The sequence below is a fragment of the Biomphalaria glabrata genome, chromosome 16, assembly GCF_947242115.1.
Source record: "Biomphalaria glabrata chromosome 16, xgBioGlab47.1, whole genome shotgun sequence".
NCBI classification, from domain to species: domain Eukaryota; kingdom Metazoa; phylum Mollusca; class Gastropoda; family Planorbidae; genus Biomphalaria; species Biomphalaria glabrata.
In genome coordinates, this window is record NC_074726.1 from 624,621 (window position 1) to 640,823 (window position 16,203).

Genomic DNA, 16,203 nt, shown 5'->3' on the forward strand with positions numbered 1-16,203 from the left:
TGGACTCTCAGGCATCATTCTATGGCCTCCTATGGATCATCTCGGTGAGATGAATGCCTGGGCATTAGCTGTGGTCAAAACGATGTTGCCCACACATCAGTTCCCCCCTCTCCATGCAGCTGATGTATCCAAAGGAACGGCAGTGCTGATACAGTTTGGGGTTTGCGGCGTCGCAGGTTCTGCCAGAGTTTAGCACTGAGTGCTGCAAACTGCCTTTGGGTTGCCAGCTCCTGATTTTTCCTCAGGGTTGACTCCCGAAGCCTTTCCCATGATTGGGTATAGCTGCAAAGCAACAGAGGTTTGAATTCAGAGTTTTCCTTCTTTTAGGTGGGTAGCAAGCAAGGTTGTCATTGCCGGAAGTGGTAATGGATGTAAGCACTCCACTACCTATAAAATGCTTCCAAATTGTATGCGTCTCGAATAGCCTCTGACAACCAGTCCAACTCATGGCCTTCATGTGTGGCTCAGATATTGAGTTCGGCTGAACTGTTCTCACTAACAGAAGGGGCAAAGGCAAGTAACTGGCGCCTTAATCAGTAAGCTTCAGGTAGGAGGGGCTCAGGCATCATAAGAATCAAAGATCCCATTCTTCAGCAAGATTTGAACCCTTACATCCCCTCAGTTTGGAAGACAAGCACTTAACCTCTCACCCACATTATCCCAAAGTTAAAATTTATTTAGCATAAATATTTAAATGTCTAGATCCTCTGTTACTGTTTGCAGCACGTTTTTCAGCATTATTACATTTTCAAATAACTGTTAACTGTTACACAAGATATGCTCAAATCTTATTTATTTAAGCAAGTACTTATAAATGCAATGCAGCCATTGTTGTGTACTGCAAGTAGTAATTAGAAGCCTAATTTTACAAACTTGAATGAAAATAATTTGGTTTGAAACCTAATTGTCTAAATTTTAAAAAAATAATTTTTTATGGTTTAAAATAAGCTCAAGACATGCCAACCTATTTACCCAAAACATTATTTCTGTAAACTTGATTTTTTAAGAATTATTTTCATAATACTTTCTAGTGTCTTTATCAATTGATATTTAGACACATCTGGGTACTGTTCATGCATTGCTTTTTAATGCTCTGAGTATCAAGCACACTGATCTAGTTCATTCATGTTCAGTTTCTATTAGCTACCCTACTAGATGAAATGCCCATACTCATTCCCAGCTATCCTGCAGGAGGTTTGGGATGCAGTAATCTTAAATTCCAAAGGAACATCCAGCTGTAACAAATTACTGACAAAAGTAAAAACCACACTGACAACATATTTAATAAGAAAAAATACCATGATTTAATAAGTTGAAATAAAACATCATAAATACAAACAATGATTCACTTAAGTTAAAAATCATATCAGTGAGTAAACACAAGTTCTGTACTAATTCTCTAGTAGCCTTTTCTATCAAGCTACTATTGATTTCATTGTCATGTAGCAAGGAGTTGCACTAGATTTGGCGTAGGCTTTGATGACTTTATTTACTGCTTCCAGAAAATATTTCTCTGTAGCCATCTTCCTATGAACCCTGATAGCAAACATTCCAGCTTCTGTGCCAACACTACGAATTTCCGCTCCTGTTGATAAAAGCAAATAAAAAAGTAAAAATAAAAAAAAAACAATAGTCCTCTTTTGCTTTTTTAACCAATGCATTAACAAACAAATGATTAATTCAAAACTTAGGAAAAAAGCATAAAAACACAGACACTATGGAGTCACTATCAAAATAATCAGTATGACAAGATTCTAAATAAATACTATTCAGAATTATTTCTCTTATAACCACAGCATGGGGCTCAGCAGCCCAAACCAACCTAAGAAAAATAGACAAGGTTTAATGGTCTAAGGATAATGACAGGAGCAATCAAAACAACACCCATAAGAGCTATGGAGGAAACCGCTGCGCCTGATCTCTCTGGATGAAAGAAGAGAAAAATCCTTTCCCAATTCACTAAATTGGAAACCTTGGAGAGGCACCCATTCAGAACAAAAATCCACAAAACTGGCACAAAAAACCGTCTCAAAAGGACCAATTTCATACAGGAATCTCTAAACCTAAAAAAGAAACACCAACTTGAAAAAATTACTCTGGAATCCTCGATAAACTATAATGAATCTCCACCCTGGGACGAAAGCCCTCTTCCTACTATAAGGGACCATATTGAAAACATAAAAAGAAAATCTGATAACAGACCAACAGAGCTCAAGGAAATAGTGAACTGTTTTCTACATACCAATTACCCTAGCAATCAGTGGATCAGAGTTTACATGGATGGCTCATCCCATAAAGCGAATGCGAAAACAACCCTCCAAAGCTTGCAAAACTGATTCTTCTTATATTAAACACCTCAGAACAGCACTTACAAAGCTAAACAACAACAGCAAAAAAACTGTTATTCAATGGATACCAGCTCATATACAACTAGAAGGAAATGAGAAGGCTGACACACTTGCCAAGAGTGGGAGAACCAACTCACAAATAAACTTTGAAGAATAAACAGAAGAAATTAATTGTAAATAAAATAAATGAGAAATGGACGAGCTCTCATCCAAATCACAAGAAAGATGACGCTTACTATAAGCTATCCCGACAAGACCAACGTCTAATCTTTCAACTCAGGACCAGACACAACAGAATGCAACAACACATGTACCGCAAGCTCAAAATTGGAACCAGTGAAATCTGCCCATGTGGAGTATCTCCAGAGAATGCTGACCACGTCCTCCAAAACTGCTCTCTTTACCAAGAGGCCCGCATAAGACATTGGCCCCAAATCACCCCAATAGAAAGAAAACTATATGGAGAGCTCCCTGATTTGGAAACCACTGCGCAGAGTTCATCTCGTGTATTGGTCTAGTCATATGAACACTCCAACATAACAATGAGCATGAAGAAGAAGAAGAAGAATTTCTCTTTTAATGTAAGTTGATTCAAATGGAAATCTAGGTGTACTTCTGAATACCATTATCAAGAGTAGATGAGAAGATTAACATTAAGAGTGTTTGTTGAGAGGAAAGAACATAGTTTGTGAGAGAATTAAATTTGTAAACAATAACTATCATTGTGGTAACTACATTATGATGAATACACAGTTTTTAAAGCTAATGTACCTTAAAATGAAGTAATTGCTATCAAATAGCTTGTATTCATACATGAATTTGTCAATAATAGAAAGAGTATCAAGTATTAGATTGCTGAGTGAAAGTATACACTTGAATGGAAGAAAGAGAAAGTAGTCAAGTCTAAACATCAAAGTATGACTAGGAAAATCGCAATGTAATGTCTCAACACCAAATATGACTAGCAAAGTCTCATCTCAACATCAAATAGGATTAGGAAAGTCTCACTGTAATATCTCAACACTAAATATGAGTACTTCTTTGAACCCAGCTTGGTAAAATAGTTTCAATAGCTCTAATAACTTTATGGAGTCTTATGTTCTAAGCAAGTTGCAATCAGGCAACTGATTGTTGGCTTAAAAGGCTAAAAGGCAGCCATAAATGTTTTGTAGTCATTGATTGTCATATGGTTAGGGTTAGTGAATGTTTTATGTAGTGGCTGATTATAAGTTTTCAATAAAGTTTCACTACTTTGCATTTTAAGGGTTCTTATTTAGGATTTTAATGTATTAATCTGGAGTCATTTCATTTTTTACCAAATAAATATCCTTGCTCTTTCCATTCACTACAAGGTATTTCTTTATTTTTCTAATTACTTTTTTTATAGAGCGCATCTTTCATGCTTATAACATGCTCATGGTCTAATCTCTTTTAGTGGAAACTTGGAGTAAAAAGGTTTCTGTACTGCATTTAGAGGCTCAGCAAACACAACTAAGCTCAAGTAAGATTTGAGCTCAAGCCCCATTGATAGGGAGCCAAGAGAATTTATCCAAAACAGCTACACATCCCACTTCTTTTAACATTGTTAATTACCCCATAAATATAAACATAATAATGTGAATACATACCTGTACTGTTTGGGCATAATCTAGCCAGCAGCTCATAACGAATATCTTTCTCTACACTCATAGATCTAGCATGTATTTTACATATATGTGTACGGCCCTGCAAAATGATAAGTGTTATGTAATAATTCATGAAATGTTAATATTCAATGAAAAAAAAGTTATAACAAATAAAAAGTTGTAGTAACATAAAGAAAAACTAAACATTTAATTATCTGAAGACAGGTATTTTAATTTCGGGATCTTTAGCATACCTTGGAGTCCACCCAGCTCTAATGGGTAGCTAATATAAGTTAGAGAAAAAGAAAAGCCAGTTGGTCATTGTGCTGGCGACATGACAACCTTGTTAACCATGGGCCACAGAAACAGACCTTTTCATCATCTGCCAATAGACTTTATTTTACTTTTTAGAAAGCTAATGCTTCCAATTAATGTAGTTTAGTTCATAGCCAATTGATAAATCTAAAAAAAATATTGGTGGGGCACTGACCATTTGACCCTAATGCTGAGGTTCCAATGTCTATAACATTGAAACAATAAAGCAATTGTTGGCAACATAAATATCAGACATTTTTAATACAATTGTGTGTCTTTGGACATTTTGTGTATTAAATTATTGTTAATTATTATTATTAATTGTTATTATTAATTATATATCAGTTATAAGCATTCTTGGCTACCAAGTGAAAATACATTTTTACACCAACAATATTGCCAACAATACACTAACATTCCTTACATATTTCAAAAAGAATAAAAATTAAAATCCTTAAGTTTCTTTCTTTAAATCATAAAAAAAATCACACATATAAACATAACACATTATACAATTTATAAATGCTAAGCTATAAACTGCTTGATTATGTATGTGAGGAGAGCTTCAATTGAAATCACATTGTAGACTAGGTATTTTTGGATTTGATTCCACGTTGTGCTTGCTGAGAGCCTAAAGGAAGGACTCACCAATATCCTCCCCCCCCCCCCCCCCCCCCCAATATGTCAACAAAAGTTATTGAACCAGAATGCACTGTGCTTGCTATAGGAGCATGGAAGTTGTGCTAATCAAAAGCAATAATAATACCAGCAATAATAAACTACTGGCCAGAGATGAAGGCTTCAATTCAGCTTTCATCACCACATTTTGAAAAGCATGAACTAAAAATGTAAGTCATTCAGTGTTGCCAGACATAAGCACTGTAATGAACATCTTCACCATCACTTGTTCCATAAGTTTGATGGATCACTGGGTCAACAGAGATGCTGCCCATCAAAGCTTTTCTGCTTTTCTCTTAGTGATAAATCTGAAATGTTGACAAATTACCTTTCTATGTTTCTCTGCTGGCTCAAAACCAAGGACTTTACCAACAAAATAAAACTCTCCATCTAATGAGGTTTGTATCGTCTCTGCTTTTTGATAGCCATGTTGCTTCCCTAAAAATGCAAAATATTTAAAATTTCTTTAGAAAATGTTATGTACTCTTGTTTTCACTATTTTTGTCTAACAGCCTATAAGCATAACTGACACGACTAGAATGACAATTTAAAGTCAAAACTAGGAAAGTTTATATCATACAAAGCAAGATAGAAAAAGGTTCATCATGGTCCACTAGCAGGTTACTAGAGACAGTTATCTATCTTAGAAATAATTTTTTTAGAGTGATTATATGTGTACCAAAAAAAAAAAAATTATGTTTCATATCACATTAACAAGCAGTTTGTGACACTTATGCATCAATGAAGTTGCAAGCATAAAAAAAGATTCTACTTCTATAGTATACTAGCATTACCCTTGGTTCTTCCACCTGATTTGTTCTCAGGCTATACAGTGTTTATTTTGGCTAAAAACTCTTTTTTTTTTCTGCACTTCCAATAAAATTTCCTGCATTTTATTTTCAGCCCAAAAAGCCTAGTATCAATTACATTGAATTCATAAAGACACATACTTTTGGTGTTTGAATTCTAAGAACACTTTTCTCCCCATCCTCAAACAAACAAAAATGGTACATACAATCTTCTTTCTTCTTCCTTCTCATTTTTTTATTGGAGCATTCAGATGACTGGACCAGTATATGAGATTATTTTCGCAGTGGTTTCCAAATCAGGGAACTCTCCATATAGTTTTCTTTCTATTGGGGTGTTTTGGGGCCAGTGTCATGTACAGCCTCTTGGTAAAGAGAGCAGTTTTGGAGGAGATGGTCAGCATTCTCTGGTGACACTCCAAATGGGCAGATTTCAGTTTCTGATTTTGATCTTCTGATACATATGTTGTGGAATTCTCTTGTGTCTGATCCTGCAGAAAAAAAAATGATTTTAGATGTTTTTCTCCCATGAAACAGTTCTAAAGGCACATCACTAGTCATGATTTAGTTTATCTTTACATATGAATTTTTTTTTAATTTGGTCAGTTGTAGCACCTTTATCTGGACATGCATCTTATACACATTTAAAAATATTTGACACTTATATTTATAGCCTATCAAGATAAAACAGCCTGGGAACGACATGGCCTAAATTGTGCCCATGTGCCTAAACTCAAAACTCAAACCCTGATTACCACAAACAGGGAGGTGCGGTGGCTGAGTAGTAAGGCGCTTAGCTTCTGAACCAGGGTCCATGGCTCAAATCCTGGTAAAGACCCAACTCTATTGGGTACCTGACATTAGTTAGGGAAAAAGTAAAGTGGTTTGTCATTTTGTTGGCCACATGACACCCTCGTTAGCCGTAGGCCACAGAATCAGATAACCTTTACATCATCTGACCTATAGACTACAAGATCGGAAAGGGCAACTTTATTTTTTTTTTTTTTACCACAAACAGTTTACACAAACACCCCCCCCCCCCTCTCCAGAAAAGAAAAAAACTTTTTTACTGCTTTCATAAATAAAAAGGATGGTAAATGTTATGTCTATAAAACATTACCTAGAAACAAACATTGCAGTCCTTTTGCTTTAACTGCCTCATCTCAGCTTGGTTTAGGGGAACAACCTATGCACAAAATAAACATAGTTAAATAGATTGAACTCAAATTCTAGAAAGTCAATGAAATTTACATAAAAGTCTTCATCCAGCCTTTCCTTCTGTTTTAATCAGAAATTGCATTGATATTGTCATTACAAGTCCTTTCAAAATGTTTTGAGTCAAGTCTAACTCTATTTTTCAATTATCACACTTGAGATTTTGCTGCTAATCTTTTGCCCTTTGTCAACAATCAGCCTAATGTGTGGAAGACATTTGTATAGGCCATGCAGAGCTGAGATTGTCATCTGTGACATTTGTTTTTACACATTAATATTATGCAAACCCTCTTTCTCCATGCATATTTTTCATCATCTGATGCAGACAAAGCTGTTGTCCTTCAAGGATCCAATTGTTTTCTTTTGAATTTTCACCTGTCTTTCAAAACAGGTTTTATTTTGGCCTTAAATGTGTGTTCCACTGCCTTCTTGAGAGCTTAATTGTCTCTTTCAGAAAGCATCAGTTGCCAGCTACTCTCATCTACACCAGTGCCAGTGTTGATATTACCTTCTGTCCTCTAATTTGCAAAAAAAAATATCACTTTTTAGCATGAGACGAATAAAAAAAATGCCAGAGATAGTAAAAAGATAAATCTGATTCAAACCTTATCTTCACTTCCTTGAAAGAAACCCATTGGTGCTTGAATGTTGTGTGATGGATGGGAGACCTATCCTTATAAAGTTCTTTGCCATCTTGATCTAGAGGAGCTAAGAAAATATCCAAGATACCGGCTTTCAAATCTGAGAGTATCTAGCATCGAAATCTCAAGATCACTGCTCCCAAAGTGACTAAACATCTGACAGTAAATAAAGAAAATATAAAAAACAATTAATATTTATTTTTTCTTGTATTGGACAAAGCATGTATTATTAATATTATATTATTATAGACAATAAGGTCTGAAAGGGGAACTTTTTTTAATGCTTTTTTTTAAAGAAAATTCTAAATAATGAACTGATAGTGAGCTTAACAATGATCCTGTATAAGGCTTGTCTTGGAGTCTAAAGATTAGTGAGGAGTGCAGTATTTCCCATGGCTGCGCAGCCCCAGCAGTGACCTACATATTTTGCCACATCCAGGGCAAGCATAACCATTGTTCGCAGGTGGTTAATTCAGATTTTCTTTTCGCCGTCTGCATTTGTCCTCGGCAGCGGATTTTTTTTTGGTCTCAAATGTGCATCCTGCGGCCTTCGTGAGTGACCTCCAGCTGTATCCTTCTGAGGCCACATGCAACCAGGTGCTCTCTTCTATGTCAGCCAAGGAAAGCTGATGCCTAAGTTGGTCTTTGAAATGTTTCTGTGGGGCGCTTCTGTTACGTCAACCACCTTTTAGCTTACCAAAAAAGACTGCCTTTGGCATACGTTCATCTTCCATATGGGATACATGCCCTACCCAGCGTAAGTGCCGGACCATAATAAATGATCATGTATATTGAGACATCAACCAATCAACTCCCTGCCTACAACTAAAATAAAAAACTACTTAAACTCATTAATGCATGGCTAAAGCTAGAGCCATGTATCAAAGTTCTTTTCTAAAACTCTATTACAACTGTACAGAAATAAAGTTAAAATGCTGTCAATATGATAATTTGAGTCACTATCTGCTTCATATAGTATGTCAATGTTTCCCAAACTGTTTTCCCACAGAAAGCCTGACTAGGTGTTCCACAAACTACTGGAATAATTAACTAGTACATGAATTAATTATTAAGTAAAACAGAAAACAAAACAATTTGATTTTATTAGTCCTTCTCCATAAGGGAAATTCTTTCCTTACATCACAATGGACTTTGAACTGATCTAGTTTCTGACAGATCATCCATTAAATGATCTCTGGTCAAGTTTTTTCTGAATCCATAACATTTCAAACAAGTTATACAAGCTATCATTACTTCAGTTTCCTACAGTCTATTTAAGTGCAGCAGGATTTTCTGATTATGTTGTAACAAAGTCAAAGTCTAAAAACAGGCTTGAGTCCACAACACATTTTACAATTCATTTGACCAATATCATTCCTGATATTGACAAAAATATGATCATCAAGTATACAATTTCATCAAAGTTAATCAACCTAATTTTTTCACATGTTTTTGTATTCATTTTATGAAGGTCTAGATATATATTTGAAAATAAGTATTAAATATGAATATGGTTTATTAGTTTTATAGTTTAATTTAAATAAAAGGAAATAATCCATCCTAAAAAAATAAGCTAAGTGTTCCCCTAAATTCTCCAACTGTATGAAGTGTTGAATAAAACTATTTAGTGAGCCTTTAAGAACATAATTCACTTTTTTTGTAAAGCATAATAGTAATAAGAATTATGTTTACACAACATTTGAATAGTAACACAACGATTATATAGGAAACTAAAAGCAGTGATAAATCTAGGAATAAAAAATACTGATAACAGTGAAAATAATTTCACAACAGTTTTACAAGTTTTAATTAATCTTTTAGACATTTAAAACAATGTTTAACGATTATAAATCTGTCTACTAAAGCAAAAAAAATTACTTTAATTTTCAAATTAAATTATTGTGACCAAGAAAGCTATCACCCTAACTTCAATACTGCTTACCAAGACAGATTGCAACTTATAGTTCGTCCATCGTGGTTCGATGATGACCACTTTGTCATCCAGGGGGCTGAGGGCTTTGCACTGGGGTTTTATGCCTCCTCATGTGGCTGGTGAGACCTATGTGAGCCCGGAATGTTCGGCCGCACACTGGGCAGGTTATTCCAGCTGGAGCTAGTGTCGTGGGCCTTGCTTTTCTTTTCTGGCGTTTTTCTTCTGCCAGCGTTGTTCTTTTTTCCCCAGCAACCTGTGCGCCAGTTTTCACAGCGCGACGCCATGATGCTCTGTCATGTGCCTCTGTCTCCCAGGTGCCTGGGTCTATGCTGAACGCCTTCAGAGAAGCTTTGAGGGTGTCCCTGAAGCGCTTTCTTTGACCACCTTGCGAGCGCTTTCCTTCGCTTAGTTGGCCATACAGGAGTCGTTTAGGGATGTGGTGGTCTTCCATTCTGTAGATGTGACCTGCCCATCGCAGCTGGGACTGCATCAGGATTGTGTGGATGCTTTGCAGACACGCTCTTCGAAGGACTTCTGTATCTGGTATTTTGTCTTGCTATTTGACATTTAGTATTTTTCTCAGACATGTCATGTGGAAGTGGTTTAGTTTCTTTGCATGTTTACTGTACACTGTCCATGTTTCTGAGGCATATAGCAATGTAGGGAGGATGACGGCTCTATAGACCCCTAGCTTGGTGTTTGTGGTGATACCACGTCTGTTCCAGACATTTGTAGACAGTCTGCCGTAGGATGCACTGGCCTTGGCGATACGCAGGTCGATTTCACTATCGATTTTTCCATTTCTGGAGAGTGTGCTGCCAAGATATGTGAATTTGTCCACTGCATTTATATCCTGTCCATTTATAGTAATGCTTGGATCCGAGTAGGCTTTCTCAGGAGCAGGTAGATATAAGACTTCAGTCTTGTTCGTATTGATGGTAAGGCCAAAGTCTGAGCATGCTCTTGAGAAGTCACTGACGATGATCTGCAGATTGTTTTCAGAGCAGGCATTTAGGGCACAGTGGTCAGCAAATAGCAAGTCTCTGATTACTGCTGCATTTGTTTTTGTTTTTGCTTTAAGCCGCCTCGGGTTGAATAGGCCACCATCAAATCTGTATGATATATTTATCAAGACAGATTGCAATTTAGTTTCTGGATCAATGACAACAACCACTTCATGATTTTCTCATACAATGTAGATCAGAGATTTCTGTGTAAAGAAAGGAGATTCAATTCAGAAGTTGCAAGTCAGAAATACAAAAAGCAACACAAATATGTATTTGCAAATACAGACAAAAATATACCACTCAAGGGTGAATTCATTCATAGAAATTTATGGAAGAATACATAGAAATATGAGAAGTAAATAGCTTGATAGACAGAAACATGACCTGTAAATTACTTGATAGGGTTAATGTTATAATTGAAATTTAACAGTAGACTTCAAATAAGAAAAGAATGTTAATGTATGTTAAATTACAGGTTTCACTAGTTTAGCTAATAGCAATTTGAATATTATTTTACACTTGGTAACTACATGCTTCAACTTTACTCTGTGCAAAAGTGCAGTCCTACCTTGATTTCTATCAAGTGATCTCCAGCCTACATGTTTCAGTTCTTTACCAGCCATTAACATAAGACAATCAAAGCCATATTGTAAATCATGTGAACTATCTGAATTGTTCTTCTCTTCTACAGCAAGATGTCTTCACTCAATGCATAATTCCCCTAGAATGAAGAAGATAAGATAATCCATGCATTGTTAACAGAAAGATGTCAATTATCTGTGATGTCATCCTCTGAGCTGAGTCAGCTAGAGCTGCTCCCAATGTTTATCCCTGTCAAGAATGCCTTGCTTTGGCAAGTCTTTCAAAACCTTTTACAACTTACACCTTCAAGTGTCTTTCAATGAACAAATCATGTTGATCATCTGCCAACATAAAGAAGTATACATAGATATTAGCATTTCAAGTCATGGGCAAAAGCTCAGTCATTTTTCATTTCGCTTCTATATCAATATTTTGATTTTTTGTCGGCTAAATGATTTGTGTACCTCATAGGAAAACAATGGGGTCCAGGGTTTGAACCTCAATGAAGATTGGGATTTTGAATTTTTAGGGTGCCCCTCAGTCCCCCAACTCTAATGGGTAACTGACTTTAGGTGGGGAAAATTAAGGTGGTTAGTTATTGTGCTGGACACATGAGGACCTGCTCATTAACCACTGGCCATAGAAACATTCCCTTGACATCATTTGCTCCATAGATCGCAAGGTCTGAAAGGTAAACTTTACTTTTTGTAATACTTTTTTAAAAATTAATATCCACTGTGCATACTCCATCCCATTACTTCTTACTTATGTATAATAGATTTCTCTTTTCCCTTGTGTTTCTTGAATCAAGTTCCTTTTTATAGAGCATTTTGATACCTCCACAAAGCCAATGGATTATATTATTTGTCATAATGTCCAAAAGTAGAAACTAATTACTTTATAATGAGAGTGTGGGTATAAGTGTTGTCTATCCAGTACCCAAAACTACACATTTTTCAAGAAAAAATCAACAAATTAAACATATTGAAAAGGTAATAAAAAATTAACAAGGATTATGTGAAGGTCTTTCCAAATTTTATTAATATTTGTGGTTAAACAGTAGAGTTCTTTTTATTTGTTTAAATAGATCATTAAGTGTAATACTTCAAGACCTATATCTAGTTCCTAATCTTCAGACAGGTGATCATGGATAAAATCTGAACATTTTCATTTCAATGTATGGATTCTATGGTGGAAAAATGTTCTACAGCTTCTGCAAAGATCATGCTCTGTTTTATCCACCATGGTCAAACACATCAACCTTAGACAAACAGTATCCACTCTAGACAAACAGTATCCACCTTAGACAAACAGTATCCATTTCTAAATAAAAAAATACATACATATAATTTTCTTTACATATTAAAAGAAAAAGAGAAAGATTACCTGAGGTGACCAGACACCATCAGTATAGCAATATTTTTTTGAGATATCAGTTACTGGTTCGGAAACTGCAGATGGATCAGTCATTGTACAAAACTTGGTCAGTAAAATTTGAAAAGTAGACAACTCCATGGTAAACAATAAAATCGCCACCTGAAAACACAAATAAACAATAAGAGGATGTAGACACACAAATTATTACAATGTATGATTTTAATTCAATGTGAGCCAAAGGAATAATTATAACCTTATATGTATAAAATATACAGCTATTTTATTTGAATAAATGTGAATATTAAAGTCAATATAAACAAATATGAGACTGTGTGACAAAAGTTTAACTTAAATATTACATACTGTTTGTGTTTTTTTTTTCTCTGTGTTCTCATTATAAATTGTAGGGTTCAGATATATATATATTTATCGAAGATGAACTCCATTCTTTTCAGATCAGGCAGCTTTCCATACAATCTTTATGCTAAAGGACTGTTGGGGGCCAGTATTTTGTATGGGCCTCATGATAAAACAAGGCCACGTGTTCTTTTCACTAGTTTCAACATCCAGAATAAGTGTTGCCTCATTATGTTGTGCCCTGTTCAAAGGTGAAAAATAATTCATTGACTGTGTCCTGATAGAATGTAACATGCATCCTTAATCCTGATGTTTGAGTGACAACTGTTTTGGTTTTGGTTTATACTACTCTTTTTTTTTTCTTTTTCTCTTCCAGATATAGTGGAATTTAAGAAAAGAAAAAGTAAAATACCACTTTCAGACCTTGTGGTCTATAGGGCAGATGATGTAAAGGTCATCTGTTTCTGTGGCCTATGGTTATGTGTCCAACCACCTTTACTTTTCCCTAACTAATTTCAGGTACCCATTAGAGCTGGGTGGATTCAAGAGGTGCCCAAAGATCCCAAAATTAAAAACCCCAGTCTTCAGCAGGATTCAAACCATGCACCCTGGTTCAGTAGCCAAGTGCTTTACCACTTAGCCACTGCACCTCCCATGGAATTTAAGACTGCTTAGTTATTCTTCCATTTTGGCAGTGTCAGATTTTTCTTCTCCTCTATTTGAAAGTGTGCTGGGACCCATTGAAGTGGATGAATCCACTGACATTAGTGCAAAGCCCAGTTGTTAGCTTTTATTCAGTTCATAAAGGATGAAAAATGTGTCAACAAATTCTTATTTTGAAAAGACTTACCAACTACGACCAAAGGCGAAGATTTTTAAGTGGTGAACAAAAACATTTTGCTATTCAAAGTACAGTGAAGACAAACTGTGTCAGCATTTGCACCGATGGCTGTCCTACCATGCAGGGAAATAGAAAGGGATTCTTCACTCTTGTGCGTCAAGAAAATCCAAATGTATTAGTTGTTCACTGCATGATCCACAGAGAAGCTCTTGCCTTCAAATATTTGATGTCTGTTCTGGATCAAGTGATTGAAGTTGTAAACTTCCTCAAATCTCGACCGCTTGCATTCTGACTTTCCTCAGAGCTTTGTGAAGCAATGGATTCAGACTACTAATGTCTCCTGTATCACACCAACGTTTGTTGGCTCTCCAGGGGAAAAGTGTTAAAGCATGTCGTCCAACTCAAGGCTGAGCTGATTTCATTCTTGGAGGCTGAAAAAAAAAAAAAAAAAAAAGACTTTGGATTTTCTATTCATGACGAGATTTGGTGGGTTAAGGTGACATTTCTCTCTGATTTATTTGACAAATTAAATTCATTGAATTGAAGTCTTCAAGGACCATCAGAAACCATCATCATTGCATCCTCAAAACTAAAATCATTTGGTTAAAATTGATTGTCTTTGTGGCAAAGTAAAATCATGAAAGGACTGCTTTCGTACTTACAATGAATGTGCTTCAAATAAAGAAATCACCCCCGAAATTCTGGACACTTTGAAACACCTGCAGTCAGCATTGCAGCATTACTTCTCAACAGTTTGAAGTAATGAATATAAATGGGTCAGCTCTCCATTTGGAAACAATGAAGCTACAAATTTTACAACTAAAGAAGAAGAGCAGCTCAATGATTTAAAAAACAATGCAATTCTTAAGTCAAGTTTTCAGAGAAAGCCTGGATGTGTTTTGGATTTCAATCAACAAGTTATATCCTGTAATCAATTTAAAAGCAATCAAAATAATTCTTCCATTTACATCTTTATGGTTTTGTGAGTTTGGATTTTCATCACTGACTGAAATCAAATCTAAGAAAAGAGAGAGACTTCTTACAATAGACGATGAAATGCGAGTTTGTTTGTCGACTTTGGAGCCTCGATTAGATTGCATTTGCTCTCAAAAACAGGCACAACATTCACATTAAACATAATACTGAAAAACAGGCAAAATCTTTTTTTCTTTTTATTATAAAACATCTGTTGCTCTTCATGGTGTGCCGCGAAAGTTTTGTAGTTTGTTTACTGTGCCGGCAGACAAAAAAGTTTGAGAAACACTGGTCTAGAGCTAGATCAACATTGTTGTAACATATAATGTAGGCCTACATAGATTGTGATAGAGATCTACTCTCTACTCAAGCCTTCAAGGTCTAGTATTCTAGATGTAGATCTATGGCTACATAGATCATAGATATATTATATACAAAATCTGGATGATGTCTCAGATTAGAGTGTGACTAGATCTAGAGTCTAGCCTACATAATGCTTAGGCTTAGTAGATCATTCTAGATCTCATCTAGACTCTATAGAATAGATCTAGAAAATCTAGATAACATCTAAAATCTACATCTCTCTGTTGCTGCATATTTTAAGCATATGAAACTTAATTTTTATCTAATAGATATAGCTAGATCTAGTCTTCACTTCTAGGTCACTTGATAAGATAAATAAATTTACCTTTTATGTAGCACCACTTTCATGCTTATAGTTATAGCATGCTCAGAGCGCTATGGTCCAATCTCATCGGTGGACCGGAGGGGAGGGGTATCTGGGAGGTTTTCAGAGCTGCCTTTAGGCGCTCATTAAACACATCTCTGCACAAGATATATTTGGACTATTGTTACAGATAATAGTTACTTATTATTAGATACTAGTATTATATAGATCAGATCTAGCATCTAAACCAAAGAAAACTTTACTATCCAGTTTAGATCTAAGTCTAGGGCTGAAGACTTTTTAAAGTTTATTTTAGGACTAGGCTCATCAAGACTACTAACTTGTTGATAAATCTAATGGTCCTAGATCTGATACTAGTTCTGTGTTTCTTTTACAACTTTCAATGCTCTTTAAGATTTGAAGCTAATTACACCTTAGCCCAAACCTTTTGGCTGTTGCGGCTGAAGCACTTCACTAGTCTCAATTGAATTTTTGGTGTAAACTAGGGTTTTGAATTTCTATATTTTTAGGATGCTTCGAAGTCCAACCAATTCTTTATATTACAAGAGTTCTACATCTATTATTAAAATGTTATTGCTATTTTTACTTTTGAAAATGTCTACAGGCTTACAAGAGTTTAGCAGCTTACAACCAGTTCCTAGATGGTTGGGTTCAAGATGTTATGGCTTTTAAACCACTAGCAAAGGTAAGTAATAAATATTGTTATATTATAGTTAATATCTTGATATTCAAAGGTATTTACATGTATATGAGACCAATGTCTTGATATGTACAGGTATTTTAAATAATTTTTTTTTCTTTTTAATAGGTCTTCA

The 16,203-nt window shown here is 35.4% G+C and overlaps 1 long non-coding RNA gene across 2 annotated transcripts; it reads right to left on the minus strand.

The window, feature by feature from the left end:
• Nucleotides 1-1,306: 1,306 nt before the first annotated feature.
• LOC129923405 (uncharacterized) lies at nucleotides 1,307-15,406 on the minus strand. 2 transcript variants are annotated; one of them, XR_008775362.1, is made up of 11 exons: nucleotides 15,389-15,406; nucleotides 13,735-14,156; nucleotides 12,537-12,686; nucleotides 11,137-11,491; nucleotides 9,571-10,771; nucleotides 7,593-7,784; nucleotides 6,893-6,958; nucleotides 5,982-6,263; nucleotides 5,295-5,404; nucleotides 3,977-4,073; nucleotides 1,307-1,585 (listed from the first exon to the last, which is right to left on the minus strand). It is a non-coding gene; the product is annotated as an uncharacterized LOC129923405 (long non-coding RNA). The 2 variants fall into 2 exon arrangements; XR_008775361.1 differs by lacking the exons at nucleotides 13,735-14,156; nucleotides 15,389-15,406 and adding an exon at nucleotides 12,891-13,261.
• Nucleotides 15,407-16,203: the final 797 nt, after the last annotated feature.